The following is a 7,859-nucleotide window of genomic DNA, read 5'->3' as shown; positions in this document are numbered from 1 at the left end:
GAAACCTTTGGGGACCCCCTTGGAACCCCCTTGGGACCCCTTGGAAACCCTTGGAACCCCTTGGAACCCCCTTGGAAACACTTGGGACCCCATTGTGACCCCTTGGAAACACTTGGGACACTCCTGGATCCCCTTGGGAACCCTTGGAAACCCTGGAGACCCTCTTGGAAACCCCTGGGACCCCCCTGGAACCCCCTGGGGACACCCTTGGAACCCCTTGGGACCCCTTGGAAACACTTGGGACCCCCCTGGGACCCCTTGGGACCACTTGTAAACTCTTGGAACCCCCTTGGAAACCCTTGGGGACCCCCTTGGGAACCCTGGAGACCCCTTGGAAACCCTTGAGACCAGTTGGAAACCCTTGGGACCCCTCGGAACCCATTGGGACTCCTTGGAAACCCTTGGGGACCCCCTTGGAACCCCTTGGGACCCCCTTGTAACCCCTTGGGACCCCTTGGAAACCCTTGGGACACTCCTGGATCCCCTTGGGAACCCTTGGAAACCCTGGAGACCCTCTTGGAAACCCCTGGGACCCCCCTGGAACCCCTTGGGGACACCCTTGGAACCCCTTGGGACCCCTTGGAAACACTTGGGACCCCCCTGGAACCCCTTGGGACCACTTGTAAACTCTTGGAACCCCCTTGGAAACCCTTGGGGACCCCCTTGTGACCACTTGGAACCCCTTGTGACCCCTTGGAACCCCTTGTGACCCCTTGGAAAGCCTTGGGACCCCCCTGGAACACCATTGGAAACCCTTGGGGACCCCCTTAGAACCTCTTGAGATGCCTTGGAAACCCTGGAGACCCTCTTGGAACACCTTGGGACCCCCTGGAATCCCTTGAGACCCCTTGGAAACCCTTGGGGACACCTCGGAACCCCTTGGGAACCCTTGGAACCCCTTGGGATCCCTTGGAAACCCTTGGGACCCCCCTTGGACCCCCTTGGGACCCCTTGGAACACCTTGGGACCCTCTTGGAAACCCTTGGGACCCCCCTGGAGACCCTCTTGGAAACCCTTGGGGACCCTCTTGGAAACCCTTGGGACACCTTGGAAACCCTTGGGGACCCCTCAGAACCCCTTGGGGACCCCTTGGAAACCCTTGGGACCCTTGGAAGCCCCTGGGACCCCTTGGAAACCCTTGGAAACCCTTGGAACCCCCTTGGAAACCCTTGGGGACCCCCTTGTGACCCCTTGGGACCTCTTAGAACCCCTTGGGACCCTCTTGGGAACCCTTGGGGACCCCCTTGGAACCCCCTTGGAAACCCTTGGGGATCCCTTGTGACCCCTTGGAACCCCTTGGGACCCCTTGGAAACCCTGGAGACCCCTCGGAACCCCTTGGGACCCCTCGGAAACCCTTGGGACCTCTTGGAATCCCTTGGGACCACTTGGAAACCCTGGAGACCCTCTTGGAAACCCTTGGGGACTCCCTTGGGAACCCTGGAGACCCCTTGGAAACCCTTGGGACCCCTTCGGGACCCCTTGGGGACCCCTTGGAAGCCCCTGGGACACCTTGGAAACCGTTGGGGACCCCTTGGAACCCCTTGGGACACCTTGGAACTGCTTGGGACCCCTTGGAAACCCTGGAGACCCTCTTGGAAGCCCTTGGGACCCCTTGGAAATCCTTGGGGACCCCTCGGAACCCCTGAAAACCCTTGGAAGCTCTTGGGACCCCTTGGAAACCCTTGGGACCCCCCTGGAACCCCATTGGAAACCCTTGGGGACCCCCTTGTGACCCCTTGGGACCTCTTGGAACCCCTTGGGACCCTCTTGGGAACCCTTGGGGACCCCCTTGGAACCCCCTTGGAAACCCTTGGGGATCCCTTGTGACCCCTTGGAACCCCTTGGAAACCCTGGAGACCCCTCGGAACCCCTTGGGACCCCTCGGAAACCCTTGGGACCTCTTGGAATCCCTTGGGACCACTTGGAAACCCTGGAGACCCTCTTGGAAACCCTTGGGGACTCCCTTGGGAACCCTGGAGACCCCTTGGAAACCCTTGGGACCCCTTCGGGACCCCTTGGGGACCCCTTGGAAGCCCCTGGGACACCTTGGAAACCGTTGGGGACCCCTTGGAACCCCTTGGGACACCTTGGAACTGCTTGGGACCCCTTGGAAACCCTGGAGACCCTCTTGGAAGCCCTTGGGACCCCTTGGAAATCCTTGGGGACCCCTCGGAACCCCTGAAAACCCTTGGAAGCTCTTGGGACCCCTTGGAAACCCTTGGGACCCCCCTGGAACCCCATTGGAAACCCTTGGGGACCCCCTTGGAACCCCTTGGGACCCCTTGGAAACCCTGGAGACCCCTCGGAACCCCTTGGGACCCCCTTGGAAACCCTTGGGACCTCTTGGAACCCCTTGGGACCCCCTTGGAAACCCTTGGGACCTCTTGGAACCCCTTGGGACCCTCTTGGAACCCCTTGGGGACCCCCTTGGGAACCCTTGGAAACCCTCGGGGATCCCTTGTGACCCCTTGGAACCCCTTGGGACCACTTGGAAACCCTGGAGACAATCTTGGAAACCCTTGGGACCCCCCTGGAACCCCTTGGGGACCCCCTTGGAACCCCTTGGGACCCCTTGGAAACCCTTGGGGACCCCCCTGGAGACCCTCTTGGAAACCCTTGGGGACCCCCTTGGGACCCCTTGGAAAACGTTGGGACCCCTTGGAAAACCTTGGAAACCCTTGGGACACCTTGGAAGCCCCTGGGACCCCTTGGAATGCCGCGATTGAGAGACGGGACGCTGCTTGATGCAAGCACAATGTCCGTTTATTAGACGCGTCGGAAAGCCTTTTATACAGCTACTTCCTTACAGTTACAGAAATTCTGTCGTTTCTGATTGGCTGAGCTCTCAACGTTTCATTACAATAATCCCTCCTGCTGGCGGTTTCGCTACACGCCAGAAGCTACAGTTTTGCTACGTGTTGGAGCTACAGTTATAACTCGTTGCTTCACTCCCTACTTCCTCAAGGTTATTTGTCCCGGATCTGCGAGGTCGGCATGCCCTCGAGTTTCTTCCAGCCTTGTACTTTTCCGCTGGCCACCCCGGCATTGGAAACCATCGGGGATCCCTCGGAAACCCTGTGGATCCCTTGGAAACCTTTGGGGACCCCCTTGAGACCCCTTGGGACCCCCTTGGAAACCCTTGGGACCCCCTTGGAACCCCTTGGGACCCCTTGGAACCCCTTGGGACCTCTTGGAACCCCTTGGGGGCCCCCCTGGAACCCCTTGGGACCCCTTGGACACCCTGGAGACCCCTCGGAATGCCTTGAGACCCCTTGGAAACACTTGGGACCTCTTGGAACCCCCTTGGAAACCCTTGGGACCTCTTGGAACCCCTTGGAACCCCCTTGGAACCCCTTGGGGATCCCTTGTGACCCCTAGGAACCCCTTGGGACCTTTTAGAACCCCTTGGGACCCCTTGGAAACCCTGGAAACCCCTTGGAAGCCCCTGGGACCCCTTGGAAACCGTTGGGAACACCTTGGAACCCCTTGGGACCCCTTGGAAAACCTTGGGACCCCTTGGAAACCCTTGGGGACCCCCTTGGAACCTCTTGGGACCCCTTGGAAACCCTTGGGACCCTCTTGGAAGCCCTAGGGACCCCTTGGAAACCCTTGGGACCCCCCTGGAGACCCTCTTGGAAACCCTTGGGACCCCTTCAGGACCCCTTGGGGACCCCTTGGAAGCCCCTGGGGCCCCTTGGAAACCGTTGGGGACCCCTTGGAACCCCTTGGGACCCCTCAGGACCACTTGGAAACCCTTGGGACCCCCCTGGAGACCCTCTTGGAAACCCTTGGGACCCCTTCGGGACCCCTTGGGGACCCCTTGGAAGCCCCTGGGGCCCCTTGGAAACCCTTGGGGACCCCCTTGGAAACCCTTGGGACCCCTTCGGGACCCCTTGGGGACCCCTTGGAAGCCCCTGGGGCCCCTTGGAAACCGTTGGGGACCCCTTGGAAACCCTTGGGACCCCTCGGGACCACTTGGGACCCCTTGGAACCCCTTGGGACCCCTTGGAAACCTTGGAGACCCTCTTGGAAGCCCTTGGGACCCCTTGGAAACCCTTGGAGACCCCTCGGAACCCCTTGGGACCCCGTGGAAACCCTTGGGACGCCTTGGAAACCCTGGACACCCTCTTGGAAAGCCTTGGGACCCCCCTGGAATCCCTTGGGGACCCCCTTGGAACCCCTTGGGACCTCGTGGAAACCCTTGGAGACCCCTTGGAAACCCTTGGGGACTCCCTTGGGAACCCTTGGAACCCCTTGGGACGCTCGGAACCCCTTGGGATCCCTTGGAAATCCTTGGGGACCCCTCGGAACCCCTTGGGACCCCGTGGAAACCCTTGGAGACCCCTTGGAAACCCTTGGGGACTCCCTTGGGACCCCTTGGAACCCCTTGGGACCCCTCGGAAGCCCTTGGGACCCCTTGGAAACCCTTGGAGACCCCTTCGAACCCTTTGGGACCACTTGGAAACACTTGGGACTCCTTGGAAACTGTGGAGACCCATCGGAACCCCTTGGGACCCCTTGGAAACCCTTGGAGACGCCTTGGAACCCTTTGGGACCCCTTGGAAACCCTTGGGACTCCTTGGAAAACCTTGGGAACCCCCTGGAGACCCTCTTGGAAACCCTTGGGGACCCCCTTGGGAACCCTGGAAACCCCTTGGAAACCCTTGGGACCCCTTCGGGATCCCTTGGGGACCCCTTGGAAGCCCCTGGGACCCCTCGGAAACACTTGGGACCCCTCGGAACCCCTTGGAAACCCTTGGAAACCCTGGCGACCCTCTTGGAAACCCTTGGGACCCCCCTGGAACCCCTTGGGATGCCCTTGGAACACCTTGGAACCCCTTGTAAACCCTTGGGACCCCTCTGGAACCCCTTGGAAGCCCCTGGGACCCCTTGGAAACTGTTGGGAACCCCTTGGAACCCCTTGGGACCCCTTGGAAAACCTTGGGACCCCTTGGAAACCCTTGGGGACCCCCTTGGAACCTCTTGGGACCCCTTGGAAACCCTGGAGACCCTCTTGGAACCCCCTGGGGCCCCTTGGAAACCGTTGGGGACCCCTTGGAACCCCTTGGGACCCCTCGGGACCACTTGGAAACCCTTGAGACCCACCTGGAGACCCTCTTGGAAACCCTTGGGGACCCCCTTGGAAACCCTTGGGACCCCTTCGGGACCCCTTGGGGATCCCTCGGAACCCCTTGGGAGCCCTTGGAAACCCTTGGAAACCCTGGACACCCTCTTGGAAAGCCTTGGGACCCCCCTGGAACCCCTTGGGGACCCCTAGAAAACCCTTGGAACCCCTTGGAACCCCCTTGGGGACTCCCTTGGGACCACTTGGAACCCCTTGGGACCCCTCGGAAACCCTTGGAACCCCCTGGAACCCCCTTGGGGACTCCCTTGGGACCCCTTGGAACCCCTTGGGACCCCTCGGAACCCCTTGGGATCCCTTGGAAACCCTTGGGGACCCCTCGGAACCCCTTGGGACCCCTTGGGACCACTCGGAACCCCTTGGGACCCCTTGGAAACCCTTGGAGACCCCTTGGAACCCTTTGGGAACCCTTGGAAATGCTTGGGACTCCTTGGAAACCCTGGAGACCCCTCGCAACCCCTTGGGACCCCTTGAAAACCCTTGGGACCCCCCTGGAGACCCTCTTGGAAACCCTTGGGGACCCCTTGGAACCCCTTGGGACCCCTTGGAACCCCTTGGGACCCCTTGGAAACCCTTGGGACCCCCTTGGAAACCCTTGGGGACCACCTTGGGAACCCTGGAAACACCTTGGAAACCCTTGGGACCCCTTCGGGACCCCTTGGGGACCCCTTGGAAGCCCCTGGGACCCCTTGGAAACCGTTGGGGACCCCTCGGAATCCCATGGGACCCTTTGGAACCCCTTGGAAACCTTTTGGGACCCCCTTGGAATGCCGTGGGGACCCCCTTGGAAACCCTTGGGGACCCACCTGGAACCCCTTGGGACCCCATTGGAAACCCTTGAGACCTCTTGGAACCTCTTGTCACTGCCTTGGAACCTCTTGGGACACCTTGGAAACCCTTGGGACCCCCCTGGAACCCCTTGGGACCCCTTGGAAACCCTGGAGATACTCTTGGAAACCCTTGGGACCGCCCTCGAACCCCTTGGGGACCCCTTGGAACTCCTTGGGACTCCTTGAAAACCCTTGGGGACCCCCTTGGAACCTCTTAGAACCCCTTGGAAACCCTTGGGACCCCTTGGAAACCATTCGAAGCCCTAGGGACCCCTTGGAACCCCTTGGGACCCCTTGGAAACCCTTTGGGACCCCCTTGGAACCTCTTGGGACCCCTTGGAAACCCTTGGGACCCCTTGGAAACCCTTGGGGACCCCTCGGAACCCCTTGGGACCCCTTGGAAACCCTTCGAAGCCCTTGGGACCCCTTGGAACCCCTTGGGACCCCCCTGGAGACCCTCTTGGAAACCCTTGAGACCCCTTGGAAACCCTTGGAGACCCCTTGGAACCCCTTGGGACCCCTTGGAAACACTTAGAACCACTTGGAACCCCTTGGAAACCCTTGGAAACCCTTGGGACCCGCCTGGAGACCCTCTTGGAAACCCTTGGGGACCCCCTTGGGAACCCTGCAGACCCCTTGGAAACCCTTGAGACCCCTTGGGGACCCCTTGGAAGACCCTGGGACCCCTTAGAAACCATTGGGGACCCCTTGGAACCCCTTGGGACCCCTCGGGACCCCTTGGGACCCCTTGGAAACCCTTGGGACCCCCGTGGAGACCCTCTTGGAAACCCTTGGAAACCCCCTTGGGAACCCTGGAGACCCCTTGGAAACCCTTGGGACCCCTTCTGGACCCCTTGGGGACCCCTTGGAAACCCTTGGGGACCCCTTTGGAACTTCTTGGGACCCCTTGGAAACTCTGGAGACCCTCTTGGAAGCCCTTGGGACCCCTTGAAAACCCTTGGGGACTTCTCGGAACCCCTTGGGACCCCTTGGAAACCCTGGACAGCCTCTTGGAAAGCCTTGGGTCCCCCCTGGAACCCCTTGGAGACCCCCTTGGAACCCTTTGGGGACCCCCTTGAGACCCCTTGGAACCCCTTGGGACCCCTTGGAACCTCTTGGCACCACTTGGAGCCCCTGGAGACCCTCTTGGAAACCTGGAGACCCCTTGGAAACGCTTGGGACCTCTTGGGGACCCCTTGAAAGCCCCTGGGACCCCTTGGAAACCATTGGGGACCCCTTGGAACCACTTGGGACCCCTTGGAAAACCTTGGGACCCCTTGGAAACCCTTGGGACCCCTTGGAAACCCTTGGGGACCCCCTTGGAACCTCTTGGGACCCCTTGGAAACCCTGGAGACCCTCTTGGAAGCCCTTGGGACCCCTTGGAAACCCTTGTGACCCCCCTGGAGACCCTCTTGGAAACCCTTGGGACCCCTTCGGGACCCCTTGGGGACCCCTTGGAAGCCCCTGGGGCCCCTTGGAAACCGTTGGGGACCCCTTGGAACCCCTTGGGACCCCTCGGGACCCCTTGGGGACCCCTTGGAAGCCCCTGGGGCCCCTTGGAAACCGTTGGGGACCACTTGGAAACCCTTGGAACCCCTTGGGACCCCTTGAAAACCCTTGGGGACCTCTTTGGAACTTCTTGGGACCCCTTGGAAACCCTGGAGACCCTCTTGGAACCCCTTGGGACACCTTGGAAACCCTTGGGGATCCCTCGGAACCCCTTGGGACCCCTTGGAAACCCTTGGAAACCGTGGACACCCTCTTGGAAAGCCTTGGGACCCCCCTGGAACCCCTTGGGGACCCCCTTGGAACCCCTTGGGACCCCTAGGAAACCCTTGGAACCCCTTGGAACCCCCTTGGGGACTCCCTTGGGACCCCTTGGAA

The sequence above is a fragment of the Larus michahellis genome, chromosome 29 (assembly GCF_964199755.1).
Source record: "Larus michahellis chromosome 29, bLarMic1.1, whole genome shotgun sequence".
NCBI classification, from domain to species: domain Eukaryota; kingdom Metazoa; phylum Chordata; class Aves; order Charadriiformes; family Laridae; genus Larus; species Larus michahellis.
This window is presented reverse-complemented; position numbering follows the sequence as displayed.